Source organism: Pan troglodytes, chromosome 15, assembly GCF_028858775.2.
Source record: "Pan troglodytes isolate AG18354 chromosome 15, NHGRI_mPanTro3-v2.0_pri, whole genome shotgun sequence".
Lineage (NCBI taxonomy): Eukaryota > Metazoa > Chordata > Mammalia > Primates > Hominidae > Pan > Pan troglodytes.
Genome location: NC_072413.2, coordinates 66,232,488 through 66,248,361, shown reverse-complemented (window position 1 = coordinate 66,248,361; position 15,874 = coordinate 66,232,488). Strand labels below are relative to the sequence as shown.

Below are 15,874 nucleotides of genomic sequence, written 5' to 3'. Positions count from 1 at the left end.
AGCAATAGGAGTTCCTAGAGCTCTATTGTTTTCAGTGAATTCTGAGGAAGTAGGAAGGAAGGACCATAGATTAGAGGGTATGTTTACAGAGCCATCTCAAGAGTCTAGCAAAGTGGGATCATAGTTCACTTTTGTGTTTTGGGGGCCTTGGCCGTTCCCAGAAGAGAAAAGTGTAAGGCAGTTAGAAGACAAGCACCAAAATGGTGAAATTTATATATAAAATAAATTTGCTGTTGACTTCTCTTTGCATACTGCTTTTTGGCATCCCTTTAACCTACTATACATTGTTTGTGATTTCTGCATTCTAGTTTCTGATGATCAAGTTTGCCATTAGTGCTTATTTAAACCAGATGTTTTCCACAAGAAAATGTCAGATGAGGGGGAAGGGCTAGGCCATTATGAAAGAACATAGGCCTTACAACTTTCCTCTTCCCAGAGACTGCTGATTTGACTCAAGTTTCCGAATTGAAAGTCTGACATATTCATTTTTACTTACAGAAAAGTGTAGCTTTGTGTGTTCAAACAAGAACTAATGTCAGAAAAAAAGCATTATGAAACATACTTATCTTTACTGTATAGGTAACTAATGTTAATTACATAAATCTAAAAATGTAAAATTAGAATTAAGTATTGATAATGAATATTATTATAAAATCAGATTTAAGTTCTAAGACCTTGTTTAATTTTTTGTTGCCAATATGTTGCTAACATCACTGGGACTGTCTGTCCTGGGAGCGCTCACCTGCCTCATCCCTTATATGTGGTGATTTCCCTTTTCACTCCTCAGGTCTTCCCTGGCTTCTATAAAACAAGAAATTCTGCTTTTTACATAAGCTTCTTAGAACTGAGTTTTTGTCATATGTAACAGAGTCTTGAGTAAAATGTTGTATTAAGCATTAGAATTTTTTGTATTCAAACTCTCTTGCTGGTTAGCAGTTTGTTCACAGGTCATCTGCAAAAGTTGTGGGAAAATGCTTGCAGGTATCCTGTTCCTTTCAGCCCTCACAGAGCATCAGGGTGGTCGGTATCATCTCTGATGCAAAGGAGGAAACTGAGGCTAAGAGACTTGCTCAAAAGACAAACAGCTACTGTGGGAGAGGAAACGATTTATTTTTCCATGGCTGAGCCTCTATAATAAAAGCCACATTACCAAGAGAAAAGCATGACAAATTTATTTATAAATTTTATATGACACAGGAGGCTTCAGAAATCAAGATCCAAAGAAACAAGTAAACTTAAGTATTTTTACGCTTAGGTTTGATGAAGAGATGGATAGTCGTAGAGAAGTATGATTGGAAAAAGGGGATATAATTTAATGGCAATAAACAAGAGGGAATTTAGCAAGGCCTGTTTGTTCAAACTCCTCTCTGAGTCCCTGTGTCTTCAGAGATAAGGACACTCCTTAGCTTCAGGAGAGAAGGGCAGGGGGAAAGTAAGAGAATGACCTTCCTGCTTCTGCAATTTTCACAAATGCCAGGCTTCATATTGTGGGGTAGTGTGTCCTGAACCCCATCACTACCAAGAGTTGCAGAGAAAATTCCAACCCAGGGAGATGTGACTTGGAATTCTATTAACCTCCTAAACAAACTGGGTCAGGGGGCAGGTGAAAATCCCACATCCATGAATATAAATTTCAACTGCACCTGGTAAAAACCTTAAGTGGGGCATGGGGATGTGTTGTTTACCTTTCTTTACTACCAAATCAGAACATTTTCTGCATCTGATTAAACAAACTCTGCCTTGGAGTGGTAGGGTGGGTGAGAAGAGGGGAAGGGAATGCCTCCCAAGGTAGCAGGTGACAGGGGCTACAAGGGTGACCTTCCCTCTCTCATGCCAATATCTCAGGTCCCCTCAGCCATTTAATGATACTGCCCCGGCCACAAAACAACAAAAGGCAGACCTTGTTCTTAAACCTTGGATGCTAAATCCTCATGCCTTCTCCTCTTTCCACACTGCTACTCTTTCCTCCTATTCTGTCTACAACATCACAAATACACGTGTGTGCACACACACACATGCTGCAACATTCACATGGAACAATACACAGTAAACTTTCCTGTAAGGTGAAGGTACTCTAGGGCAAAAGGGCTATTATCCATCCAGTAGGAGTTACTCCTCTTTACAAACTCTACCAACCCCATGGCTAGTATGGCTTTGAGCCCTGCATTTACTAGTACAAACAGTCTCACCCAGGAACTCTCTCTCAGCCCCCTTCCCTGCCTGACCCAGCATCCCCGGCCTACTGTGTCCTGCCACAGATTTCCTTGCTCCTCTGTCAAACCTCACAAGTTCCTTCTGTCTCACCTCTTTTCTTCTCACAAAATTCAGTGACAACCCTATACCTGTTACTGGTTTGGGGGCAAGGGGTGAATATGAGTCCCAGTTCTGCTCGCTTTGGGATAAGCAGGGATTTAAAAATACCTAATATAGAGGGTTACATCTTACATGGGGATTGTATTCTAGAGTTGGCATGTAAGGCAAATTGTACGCAGTCAAAATTACCCTGGAAAATCCCTTAAACCTCCCAATACAAAATATATGGTTTTGTAGTTGCAACGCTGCACACTATATGGGTATATAGTAATATGAATAGCATATAATTAAAAGTACAAGTGCAAAATACAATTCTGCAGTATTTTTAATTATATACAAGAAAGAGAGAGTGCACAGTTGAACTTGAATACATTAAACGGGGTGCTGATGCTACTCTTCTGTATCTTTCACCTCAACTCCCACAGTCTTTTCGCACACTTCTAAATAGGCTTAAGGGCTCCATTTACATGAAAAGACAGACAGCTCCGGGAACCTTTGAGGCCTTCTCTTAAGATACACAATCACCACAAAAGGAAAAGGGAGAGCATTCTTTCACACAGATCTCTTTTCCTGTTTTTGCCTTGTGGCAGGAACAAAAGAAGATTTCTGAAAGAGAAAGCCGGTAAAAACTGCAGGCCAATAACTTCTACACTAGGCTGTGAAAGATGCCCAATTTCAAAATGCTTCCTTAAGCTGCAACATCCACAGCACACAGCCTTGAGGAGGTGCAAGGGTCTTCGTGACCAATTGCCCTAAAGTCTTTGAAGGATATGAGACCTTAAGAAAAAATTGATTCTATGAAATCATGCAGAATGAATTAAAAGGAGCATTCTAGCCCAAGTCTGAGATAAAACAAAGGTTAGATTAGGCATTTCAGAACTAATGGAAGATTAACAATTGTTGTGAATGTACTTAATGTACTTACTGTTTTTTAAGACCTTATTATCTGAGTATATCTTCAAATATGGCATCAGGTAATTGTTTATGTTAGCTGTTGAATGTTCCTCTAAATGTGAGAAAATCAGCTTATAGCATGATAGAGTGCAGAAAACGCTACCCCCAAATATGGAAGCTTGGCACACTGAGTATTAAGCTGAAGGAAGTTAAGAAAACTGCAGAAGCAAAAAGGTCTCTCTGACCTTCTCTCTTGAAGACCCTCATGAGACAGGTGTCTTGACTATACCCGGAGGGATGGAATGTTAAACACAGAGGCCAAGAAGAAACTAAACAAACAGGCTTTGCTAAGATCCCCCTAGTTTATCATCATTAGGTCATACCTGCTTTTTGTCCAACTATACTTCTACATGACTGTCCATGCTTCATCAAACCTAACCATAATAATACAGCTTTCCTTGGGTCTGGATCTTAATTTCTGAAGGCTCCTGCATCATGTAAAACTTTGGTTAAATAAATGTGCTATGCTTTTCTCTTGTTAATCTCCTTTGTTATAGAGGTGTCAGCCATGAAACTTGTGAGGTAATTACTCCCCTACTATCTCTACCTCCACTGTCTTCCCCTCTCCCCACATACACACACACACACACACACACACACACACACACACACACACACACACACACACACACGGTCTCTCAGCCACACTGGCCCTTTTTGTTCTGGGATACTCTAAGCTTGCTCCTATCCCAGAGCCTTTGCACCAGATATTTCTTTCTATTTGAATATGTTTTCCTCACTTTTCCCAAGACCCATGGGGATGCTTCTCATGACTTAGGTCTCAGCTAATGCAAGTCCTCCTCATAGAGGCCTCCTCTGCTCACCCATTTTATAGCAGCCAGTCTCCACACCCCCCCATTATCACTTTCCTTAGTTTTATTTCCCTGGTCAAATATATCACCACTCGAAAATACCTTATATATTTGTTATTTTGTGTATTATCTGAATTCTTCCACTGGAATGAAAGCTCCTTGAGGACAGGACCTCTGTCTTTTTCACCACTTTCTCAATGCCCAACACATGCCTGGCCCGGAGTAGATGCCCAATAAATATATAATGAAGGAATAAATGACTCTCAGGCAAAACAGTGATATAGCCATAGCCATATCGCTGCTTGGTCCACAGTATCATGGTCAAGACACCATGCTTAACTGGTGCCTGCTACCTAAGCACTAGAAAAGGGGCTAGGGAGGGAAATAAAGTGCCATGAGCTCAACTTGCAGATCTGTGCTGACCCTTAATCTGCTATCTATCTGGCTTTGGGATCATACAAAATTATGGCCATTTATAACCACATGTGGCAGATTACCACTGGCTTTACACAGCTAACCTTGTCTAATTCTTCTTCAGTCTCTTAAAAAAAGATAAATGCCATCTTGTTAAATTACACATGATAACCTAGCAAAAACTTCTGAGTACTCTATTTGTGCTCTGAGAGCTTTTTTTTTTATGTTTATTTATTTTTATTTTATTATTATTATACTTTAAGTTTTAGGGTACATGTGCACAATGTGCAGGTTTGTTACATATGTATACATGTGCCATGTTGGTATGCTGCACCCATTAACTCCTCATTTAGCATTAGGTATATCTCCTAATGCTATCCCTCCCCCCTCCCCCTACCCCACAACAGTCCCTGGTGTGTGATGTTCCCCTTCCTGTGTCCTCACTCATAGGTGGGAATTGAACAATGAGAGCTTTTAAATCATCCTCCCTTGCTTTGCATTTCGTTCAAGAACAGGGGCCATGACAGGGCAGAGCTTTGAGGAAGCTGGCACTGGAGGCTGGACTTCAGCAGCAGGAATTTGCAGAGCCTCATTCACTGACATGTCTCACAAATATGTCTGAGCAGCTTCTTTCAAGCCCACCTGCCACTGGCAAATTCTCTCCTTAGTTTCTGCCCTTGACTCAGTTGCTTAATTCTAGTCTAGTTAACCTTGACTAGGGACAGGTCACTCTGGTCTGAAAAATGACTACTTAGGCCACTGGCAGTAGAGGCTCCAGAATTTTTACACAGGAAGGCTCCTGCTCTTGATATTCTAGAAGATTCTTCTTTCTTTGCAGTAACTTTCTTGTCATCTGAGCTGGCTTGAGTGGGTGTTTATTCCTTAAGACCACAAAAGTCTAAGTTAATACCAATGTGTGACAGAGGAAGAATAATGCTCTCTAGTAAACTATCTCATGGGGATGGTCATGACCTGCCCCCAAATAACAGGCAGTCTGTGAGAAGTCCTTGAGTGGCAATGTTGGAAAAGGTGCAGTGTTCATTAGTGTTCATTGTTTGATACCTTACATACGCGCACACACACACCCCGTTTTATTAGTCATGAACCCAGCATCTTTAAGTTTTTTTAAGACACAAAAACCATCAGAATGTTCCACGGTTACACTAACATATTACTAGTTAAAGAGATATGTTTCTGGAATAAGAAAAATCAACCAAAAACAATAAAAACTTGGTTTCAAATTGTGTGTGTGTGTGAGAGAGAGAGAGAGAGTGTGTGTGTGTGTGTGTGTGTGTGGTGTGTGTATAGAGACAGGGTCTCCCAGGCTGGAGTGCACTGGCATGTGCAATCATGGCTCACTACAACCTCAACCTTGCAGGCTCAAGCGATCCTCCCGCCTCAGCCTCTTGAGTAGCTGGGACTATAAGTGAACACCACCATGCCCGGCTAATGTTTTACTGTTTGTGGTGACAGGGTCTCACTATATTGCCCAGGCTGGTCTCAAACTCCTGGCCTCAAGTCATCCTCCCACCTTGGCCTCCCAAAGTGCTGGGATTACTCACCTGGTCTCAAATTTGACTAATCATATCACTCACACAGCTCACTTATGTTTCTGAATCTCAGATACCTCATCATTAGAAGGTGATTAGTAATACATTTCTCTCAGGGTTTTATGAATATTCAAATTAAAAAAACTATACTAAACATCTAGCATAATGGGTGGCACTTAGTAAGCGTTCAAAAAATGTCAGTTCCTATGCTCTAGTTTGACTTACTTTCTCCATAACTAATAAATCTATCCATTAATTAAAAACATTAATAATCTATTGTGGTTCTCTACCATTTTAAAAGCATGGGTTATGGAAGAAATAAATGACATGGACTCCACTTCTATGAAGTTTACAATTGAGTTAAGATGTCAAAAACAATCACAGAGAACAACACTATGAAACCTAACACATTTATATAATAAACTTTGGAGTTTTATAATACTGTTAAGAGAGAAATCTTTCAATTAAAGAATTTCTCAATCCCGCAATCTTAGCAAAAACTCTTTTCACTCCTTCATGTTCCCTTCTCATCTTGCTCCATATATACACATTTTAATAATTTTATATTTTGTTTTTCATTGCTTAACATTATGTAAAAATTCTTATTAATATACAAAATCATTTAATTTTAAATTATCAATTGAGCATAAATAGTATACTATACATGTCACAGTTTAATTCTTCCATTTTTAGACACTGAAGGAGTTTTTTCCCTTTACAAATAATGGTGCAATTAATTTTATTTTAATTTTTAATTTTTAATTTTTTGTTCCATTGCTTTTTTAATTGTGGTAAAATATGTAGCGTAATGCTTATAATTTTAACCATTTATGAGTATATAATTCAGTGACATTAAATTAATTCATAACATTACATAACTATTACCATTATCTACTCAAAATGTTTTCTTATTCCCAATAAATTCTGTACTCACTAAAAAACAGCTCCCCATTCATCCTTCCCCAAGCTCCTGGAAACCTCTATTCTACTTTCTGTATCTATGAATTTGCCTATTCCAGATACCCATATAAGTGGAATCATACAACATTTATCCTTCAATGTCTGATTTATTTCACTCAGCATGTTTTCAAAGTCCATCCATGTTTTAATGCTGCAATTAATTTGATTAGTGCAGGGGACATTCTGTAATTGCCTTTTTAAAAATTACAGATTTTATTCCTTTTTCCTGGAACCTATACTCCAGAAATAAAGTGTTAAAATATGAGCTTTGCTCTTGAAATATACTTATGTATATTAACTTTAACTTTAATATCCCTTATATGAATAAATCCAGATTTTATGTTTATGACTTTAGTATTTATCTGATTCTATTCAATCGCTTCCTGTGCCAAAAGTTTTTCTTTTTGTATCGGGTGTCAGAGCTGTAGAAGGTTAGGGGCAAGAGAGATTGGTGAAGTGAGTAAGACAATAGGAAAGGCTCGGGAAGGAGGTGGGATTTAACCTGGGGCCTTGGAAATACAGTAGGATAGGCCTCAGAGAAAAAGCAAAGTTTACACAGGACGAAAGAAAACAGTTTGAGAGAAAATACTAGGATGTCACGACAGATCAACCAAGCAGTGTGACTTCAGGCCTCTTTCGCTGAGAGCAGTAGAGCTGTTCCTGGGGATCCACTGGAATGAGCCTGATGAGACAAGAAGGGACATATCATGGAAGGACCTAAAAGCCAGACATAAAAATGGAAGCTTCCCCAACTGAAATTAATTCAGAGTCATCGTCATCAAATTAGATGACACCTTTAATGGACTTTCCAGTAAGTCTTTTCTGGGTGACTACAGACACCCGAATCCACCTGGAAGGATGAAGAGAGATCCTTTAATCCTTTCTTAATAGACCACTCAGCAGACATCAGATGGTCAGGTGCATGACAGAAATGGCCAGTGAAGAGGCCACCAGCACCAGCCCTGGACAGGTGACAAAGATTTCTAAAGGCTGTAACTCCAGTGACTAGTCCTCAGATTCAACACCCAAATAGGGTAAATCTGTATCCCTTTGTCAAGCTCACTGTATCACCTGACCAAATCTAGTCAGAGGTAAGGTGCAGCACATATTTCTTCCACTGACCACAGTATAATATCCTGGATCCAGATGAACTTTTTTTGCACAGTATTTATTATTCTAATAAACCAAATGGAATGTTTAGAGATGACTGGAGCAATCTGATTGGCAAACTTACAGGGCATTAATTTTTCCAAGGTGACTGGTGCATAAAAAGTGAAACTATAGCACTCATGTAAACAATCCATCTGCCTCATTTCCCTCCCCCAGGCACCTCTAATTTTCAGCTTATATTAGCTGTAAGACGAGCTAATGTTTTTAGTGTAGAAAAATGGCATCATCCCAGACATAGAAATTACTTTAAGAAGGAAAAGCTCTGTAGCAATACACATTGTATAAATAGGCATCCATGAACAATGACTATTACATTGCAGCAGATAGGTGAGATCATGGTATGGGCAGTTGAGAAACTACTAACTTATTACAGGTATCAAAAGTTCCACTTTAGGTGAGAAAATTATGTGATAACTTTTGTCCATGAATATATATACTTTTGAACTAATCTCAAAGAAATGACTGTAACTCAACAATACAGTCTAATTGCCTCATTGTCTCAAAACAAGTCCTTCCTTGTGGGACTTTGAAAATTAGTGTGAATGATTGTCTTATAAAAGGCATTAGGTAACTAAGGTATGAAAGTAGGACTTGGAATGATGGAACCAGAACCAGGGTACAAGGGCTTTCCCAGGGGCCAGACCAGCAAACCAGGCAGGTGACCTCTAAGGTCAACTATTTCCAGATAATTACCTTACGTTTATCTTTGACAAGTCTTGCTTTCAACTTCTTGTTGATATTATTAACTCTTTCTGTCAACTCTTTTTGTTTATCTCTGTCTTTGAACTCTTTCTTAGACCACAAAGAGAAAAAGTTTTCTGAAAATAGTTGAAACACAAACTCCATAAGATATTAATGTTTTTAGTGGGGAGAGAGGAAAAGGAAGAGGAAGAAAAGGGAAAAAGAGCAAAGTCAAGGAAGAAGAGAATGAGAAAGAAAGAAAACAAAGGGAGCATGTGAAAGAAAGAAAATACTAAGTGAAAAAGAGGAAGAGGGGAGGATGAAAGGCAAAGGAGATGGAGAAAAAGAGAATACACAGTTCTCTTTAGGACTATAAAGAGAATTATTCCAGAAGTGAAACAATCAAAGCACTAGAGAGGAATATATTGGACGATTTTCCAGCTCCTCCTAAATTGCCTCTTGATTACTCAGTACCCAGTGGGTAACTTACAAGGCCCAATGGTATGCCTTGTATTCAAACAGACAAGAACTCTTCACAGTGTTTATCATGGATCCCTTTGGTGATTTGGTGAAACCTATAAGCCCTTCTCAGAAAAATGTTTCTAAGTGCATAAAATATATACACTTTTAAGTAAATAAAACATATAGGATTACAAAGAAAACTAATTTTATAGAAATATAGTTTCCAAAATAGCTTTGAATATTTGAAATATTAATGAATGTGCTTCTTAATGCATTAATGGCAAAATCTAGTGGTGGATCAACTACAATACTGTCAAAGTAGTGATGCGTATAAAGAATATTTAAAGGTACCTGGAACAACTGAAATGCAAGATTAACTATCTGATCTGTGGTTTAAAGTCCCAGAAACAGCTAATACTACTGTGGTTTTTTGCCCACAATCAAAATTGAAGGAAATAATCAATTTCAGTTAAAGGTTAGTGAAAATGGAGATGTAGCTTTCTTCTCATCTAAATTCATGGATCTGCTGAATGTGGAGGGTTGGGGGAGAGGGGCTGATGCTAACTAGGATAAGAACCTCCTACCCTATTCTTATGTAAAGAATAAAACAACTTGAAGAGATAGCACCTCTTTTTTTAAAATAAATCTTTTAATCTAGGAGCAACATGAGATTCCACAAAATCATTCAGATCAAAGCTGCTGAGAAACCAACAATTCTGAAGAAATAAACAATTGCAGAAACAAGTAACATGAAATGGCACTAATCACAAAGGCTTCTTAGAGAAGGCAAGTCCTTTCCAAGTTCCTAAAGAGGTACTAATATACTGGAGACACTGACAAATAGAAAAATTAAATATGAGCTTCACCTAACACTGCACATCAAGATAAGATCCAGACAAAATAGAGTTAATTATAAAACTATTTGAAAAACTAGAATAAATGATGCATATTTTTCTTGTTTTTAGTAATTGTTAAGACAGAGCAGGATAATACTTGAGGCCAATTATAACAGTAAAATAAATAGCAATATATTTAGTGAGTAAGAGTACTGTCCACAACCCTGAGTTTGAATCTCATTTATGTCACTTCTATCTGTATTACTCTCTGTGCCTCAACTTCCTATCAGTGAAACGGAGATAACATTACCTACCCCACAGGGGGGTTACTGTAAAGCATAAATAAATACAGATTTAAAAGCTGTAGTAATAATAATGGAAACTTTTCAAAATCACTTATTAGCTACCATTTTATGTGTTTTAAAGAAATGTGTTTTGCTTAAAAGAAATTATAAAGAAAAATGCTGACATATTTGATTATACAAAAAATGTAAGACTTTTGCATATAAATGATTCCACAAACAAAATTAAAAGGCAAATGAGAAACTGGGAAAAATAACTGAAACAAATATGAGACAAAAGGTTAATAGCCTTACTGTATAAGCCAATACAAAAACACACATTAACATTCCAATAGAAACGCGAAGAACAGAAAACTAAACAAACATTCACAAAAGACAAAATACAACATACAGAAAAATTTTTCCAAAAGAAAGGTTGAAGGATGTGAGGAAATATCTTAAGTATAATGTTACATGAAAAAAAAAGCTACAGATGGCATGATACCAATTTTGTTAATAAACAAATACACTGAAAAAATCTGGAAATAAATATACTACAGTATTAAAGGTATCTCTGGATAGACAATTATGACTAAGTGATTTTTATTTTCTTCTTTATATTTTTCTGCCTTTTGGAATGGAGAATTTGACCAAATTTACAATGAGGAACATTCTTTTTTTTTTTTTTTGACGGAGTCCTGCTCTGTTGCCCAGGCTAGAGTGCAATGGCGTGATCTTGGCTCACTGCAACCTCCGCCGCCCAGGTTCAAGTGATTCTCCTGCCTTAGCCTCCTGAGTAGCTGAGATTACAGGCACACACCACCATGCCTGGCTAATTTTTTTGTACTTTTATTAGAGTCAGGGTTTCGCCATGTTGGCCAGGCTGGTCTCGAACTCCTGACCTCAGGTGATCTGCCTGCCTTGGCCTCCCAAAGTGCTAGGATTACAGGAGTGAGTCACCACACCTGGCTACATTCCTTTTTTAAGAAAAAAAGAACATATAACATTGCTTGAAATAGTGAAACATTGCTTGAAATAGTGAAAAATTAGATGCCACCTAAATATCCATCAATAACAAATGGGTTTGTATGTATATATTCAGTATGACTTAATAGGCAGCTGTTAAAAAAGAATAAAGTGTATTTTTTCCTGCAATGTTGTTATACAAAAAGAAACAAGTTGCAAAACAGTTTATATAAGTGTGACCCTATTAAAATACCATGTATGTTTCTCCATTGTTTGGCAAAAGACATGTGTGTGCACATACATGTGTGTATGAGTGATGGACGGAAGGGTGGTGAAGAAGTAGGGAATAAAGTAAGGCTTGGAGGAGTGTACTGAATCTCCAGAATATAAGCTAGGACCATATTTAAATGTCAATTCAAAAATACACATCCCAGCTAGATTTACATAATTTTAGATGGCTCTTATTTCTCCCTCTTCCATTCATATAATTTCTGAAGAAGTTGGGATAAATAATAGGGAAGACCCACATTTGAGTCTCTATACAGAGAATATTTCCAAGAAAATCAGAACGTAATCATTCTCTAAAGCTCAAATTTCCACAGCTAAAATGTAATTTTAAACTTCACCACCTTGTTTTCAAAATTTAGCTGCCTGGTTATAGGTATACTCAACTCCTGCAGGCTGTAGGATTAAAAGAGGAATGAAGGATCTTGCTCTTTTGTACAAGTTGCAAAAGACCCTTTAGAAATAAGGGACTCAAAAAGAAAGGCTAGTGAAAGACATTCCTCTTAAATCTCAATTAAAACTAGTTCCTTCCTGCACCTTACAAATTATGAAGGCTTCCCCAAATGGCAGACAGGTCAATCTTGATGTGCATGACTGAGATAACATGGCTGAGTGATAACTTTGTTCAGTCATAACGGACACTGGTGTTTTTTTCCTGTAGCATTACAAAATGGAGAATTTTTACATAACTGTATTAGCATGTCATCTTTAAACAACACTATTCTGTCTCACCAAGAAACAAATGGTATTTCATACTTTGACAAGGGCTGAGCTGGAAAAGCACAGCACTAAAAGTTGGAAAAAGTTCAGTAGAGAAATGAGCAAAGATGTTGGACCCAGCCGAGCAAAGATAATGGACCCAGCAGACATGGAGGCAACTGAAATTAATCTGCACACCTAGAGGAACAGATGTGACACCTGCAGGATGCTTCAGACTAAAGCTCATCATGGGAAAGTCTCTTTTCTTAAAATTATTTCCTTTATTTTGTCTTCCCCAACATTGGAGTCAAAAGGACAACTCCTCCACATTCCTTCAAAAGCTTTAACAGGTTTCAAGTTGTTTACCAGCATTTAAAATAGAAAAAGGACTGGGACCTCTTTCCTTGTATAGCTACACTCTCCTCTAAAAAAAACACACGCTTGGCTCTTTTCACCTCCTGCTTTTAAGAAGGAATTTTAATGGGCCGGGGCTCATCGAGGTGCATAAACTCAGGAGGGAGGAGCACAATGGTAAATTATACCTTGCAAAGAGTCAGAGCCCACTTACTGCTGCCAGTGATGTTAAGTCCATAAGCAAAATCTTTTTTTTTTTTTAATTCCTCCTTGAAAGGTGCAACAGAAGAAGATGAATCACTTCTTTTTTTCCCCTGGATCTGTCATACAAGAATCAAGGACTTGTCAATGACTCCAAACAGCAGGGCCTTGACAACTAGTCAAAGACAAAGTTGTTTTGTCCAGCATCTCTCCTTTCTCTGGAAGCATTTTCCTCCCAATTAATATAAGTTATGAGGCTGCACTGAAGAGCTCAATAAACTGACACTGAAGGACATAAGTTGGCTTTTTTACACTGAAAACCATGGTAAACTGATATATACAGCTTGTGTCCATGAAGGTGGAGGTGCCAGAACTTCTGGTAACCTCTGGCTGCATCACTGCTGCTGCACTGGGGCAGTCTTGCATTTTCTGATATTCTCTCCCTTCCTGGGAATGTTCCATAACCCTCAGCTCTACTCTCCTTTTTTCTTCTGTTAGACCCCAGACCCTCAGGTATCTGGTTTAAGCAGTCATTGAGATGTAGGTATGAGGCCCTCAGTGAATTAATGCCGGTTGTCCTGGGGCTGTGAGCAGGCCAGGGCAACACCCATAGGCCTGTTCCCAGGGGATTTAGGGGAAGATTTTACCTATTTTGGATGTGCTTCTTTTTCTCCTTAAAACAATAATAGCACTACCATTGTGTTGTTCATTTTGGAAACACAAATCCAAAGAATTCTATAATATTTGAAAACATCTACTTAAAGGAATTGATGAAATTGTGATTGTTTCCCTTAAAAGTAAACTGTATAGCTTGATATCTCAGGCATTATAGTAAGAAAATTAAGCTTCTTGACTCAGAAACAAATATAGAAACAAGCCATGACTCATTTTTACCATCATTCTATTCCAGAAACTTAAAAGCATAGCCTGCATAGTGAAGATCCACATAAAAATGCAGGCACATTTGCTGCAGTGCTAAGAGCAGAAGATATCAATTAATTAGAGAAGTGTGAAAATAAAGACAGGACAAATGAGGGGGGCTGGTAGGGAGACAGGAAGAAGGAGTGACAAACAACAGCAAAAATATCTTAAATAAATAATTCAGAATGGATGCTAAATACAAAAGTGGGAGCCAAGCCAGACTAAAGTTCAGATGCATCTAGGGTTACTTTGTGCAACACATTTATTCACTAAAGCGCCAAAGCAGCTATTAGAGGAAACAATAAAGAGGCCCTCTCCCCTGGAAATTTGAGTCCTGCTTTGGAATTTTTATGACATTTCTTCCTTAACAAACAAGAAGGTCTCACCACCTTCCCCTGGCTTCAAAGCCTCACTATGGCGGTGGCCTGAGATTAATATCCTTGGTCTGATTTATATATGTTGTTTGAGGTATTTTCAAAAGTCATGTAGTTTATGAAAGAATTGCAGCTCTAGCAGGCACACAAATAAACAAGACCCCCATATCTCTAATCCTACAGGATTGCCCTGATTACCATGACTCACTTGGTCATTTCAACAATGCCCTTTCATGTCACCAGGGCTGTGTGTGCAAAATTAGGACACTACCTGGACCTCCAGCTAAACACTAAAAAATACTCTAGGATTCCCAGTCGGAAAGTGGTGAGGGTGTGATGTAAGTATGTGTGTAAAACTATAGTCCAGTTAGTTTTTGTTTTATATAACAAGTGGGTTCCTGAAAAGTCAAGATTTAAGTACTTTTTTTTGTAGATTAAAACATTTACAATTCACATCAGAAGCTCACTATTTAATGTAATCCGATTGTGGTTCCAGTTACAAAGAATGCTTTTGTAATTAAAATACAATCCTTTTGTTTGATCGATTTTATACATTCAGACTTGGTTTTACAGGAGTTTCTTAATGTAGGGTATACTTAGAGTATTATTACTAGTTGGTAAGTATTGTTTTGTTTTAATGCTATTCTTTTCTTTTTCAGCAAAAATCCAAAGAAGTATTTCCACAGCCCAAGTTCATACTCTTCACAACATGAAAGACAGAACTTGCTCTGCTTTATTTAGCTTAGTGTGTCCTGTGGCATGTGAGGCATCCAGGGTAGCAGACACCAGCAAATTGCTAGGAAGAAACTGAGAGGCAATGCCCCACCGACTGCACGGCAGTATTTCCAAACCGGTGACAGAGCTGAACCAGGATCAGACTGCTCTTTAAAAACACCTGTTCTGTAAACCTGAGTTAGTGAGGGCAGCATCTTCCAACTGACTCAGCCCAGCCACTGCTGCCCCTCTGCCAGAGGGCCTGGTGCCATTCGGGCAAGGACTCAGGTGCCTTACCCCCAGACCCTTCATGACCCACTGGCACACAAAGGCGAGGGTGCCAGCACCAATGGGCACATCCATCCCAATCTGCCATTTCAAAGCAGCTGCCTGCAGGCTGTGTCCGCCCTCTGCTAGCAGAGTGCAATGGGGCAGAGAAATTAAAATCAAGGGGAGCTGGGGAAAAAAGAAAGATGGAAATCTTAAAGACAGTATCTTGGAAGCATATGTTTTAGAATCACTGCAGCCAGTTCCCTGTCAAGAAAATATTGGCCTTGTTGGTTGGTCCAATCTCATGTAGCCACAGATGGTTTTATGCCTCACTATTCAGATACCCACTCCCCAGAGTAGTGAGAAACAAAGGATGTGGTGCTTTGTGGTGTAGTTACTCTGCCACCTAGTGTTACATGTAAAAACAAACAAATAAATTTAAAAAAAAAAGGCTATGTTAGAAGAGTAAAAGTAGAATCATGAACTTCACTAAACTGCATTTTTTTTTTCTTTCCAAACGTGAAGATCCTCCACGTACAGTGGCAGCCTGGGGAGGCATTGCCAACAATTACAACAGCCCTTCTCATTTGAATTGAATGGAAGGCCAAAGAGCATGAGGTCTGAAGTTTAGGATGTGAAGGAGAAAAGAACATAACC

The 15,874-nt window shown here is 38.5% G+C and overlaps 1 protein-coding gene across 14 annotated transcripts in view; it reads right to left on the bottom strand.

Annotated features, from left to right (window-relative positions):
* The window catches only part of RAD51B (RAD51 paralog B), a 914,255-nt gene that overhangs the window by 465,574 nt on the left and 432,807 nt on the right, over positions 1–15,874 (bottom strand). The window lies entirely within an intron of this gene.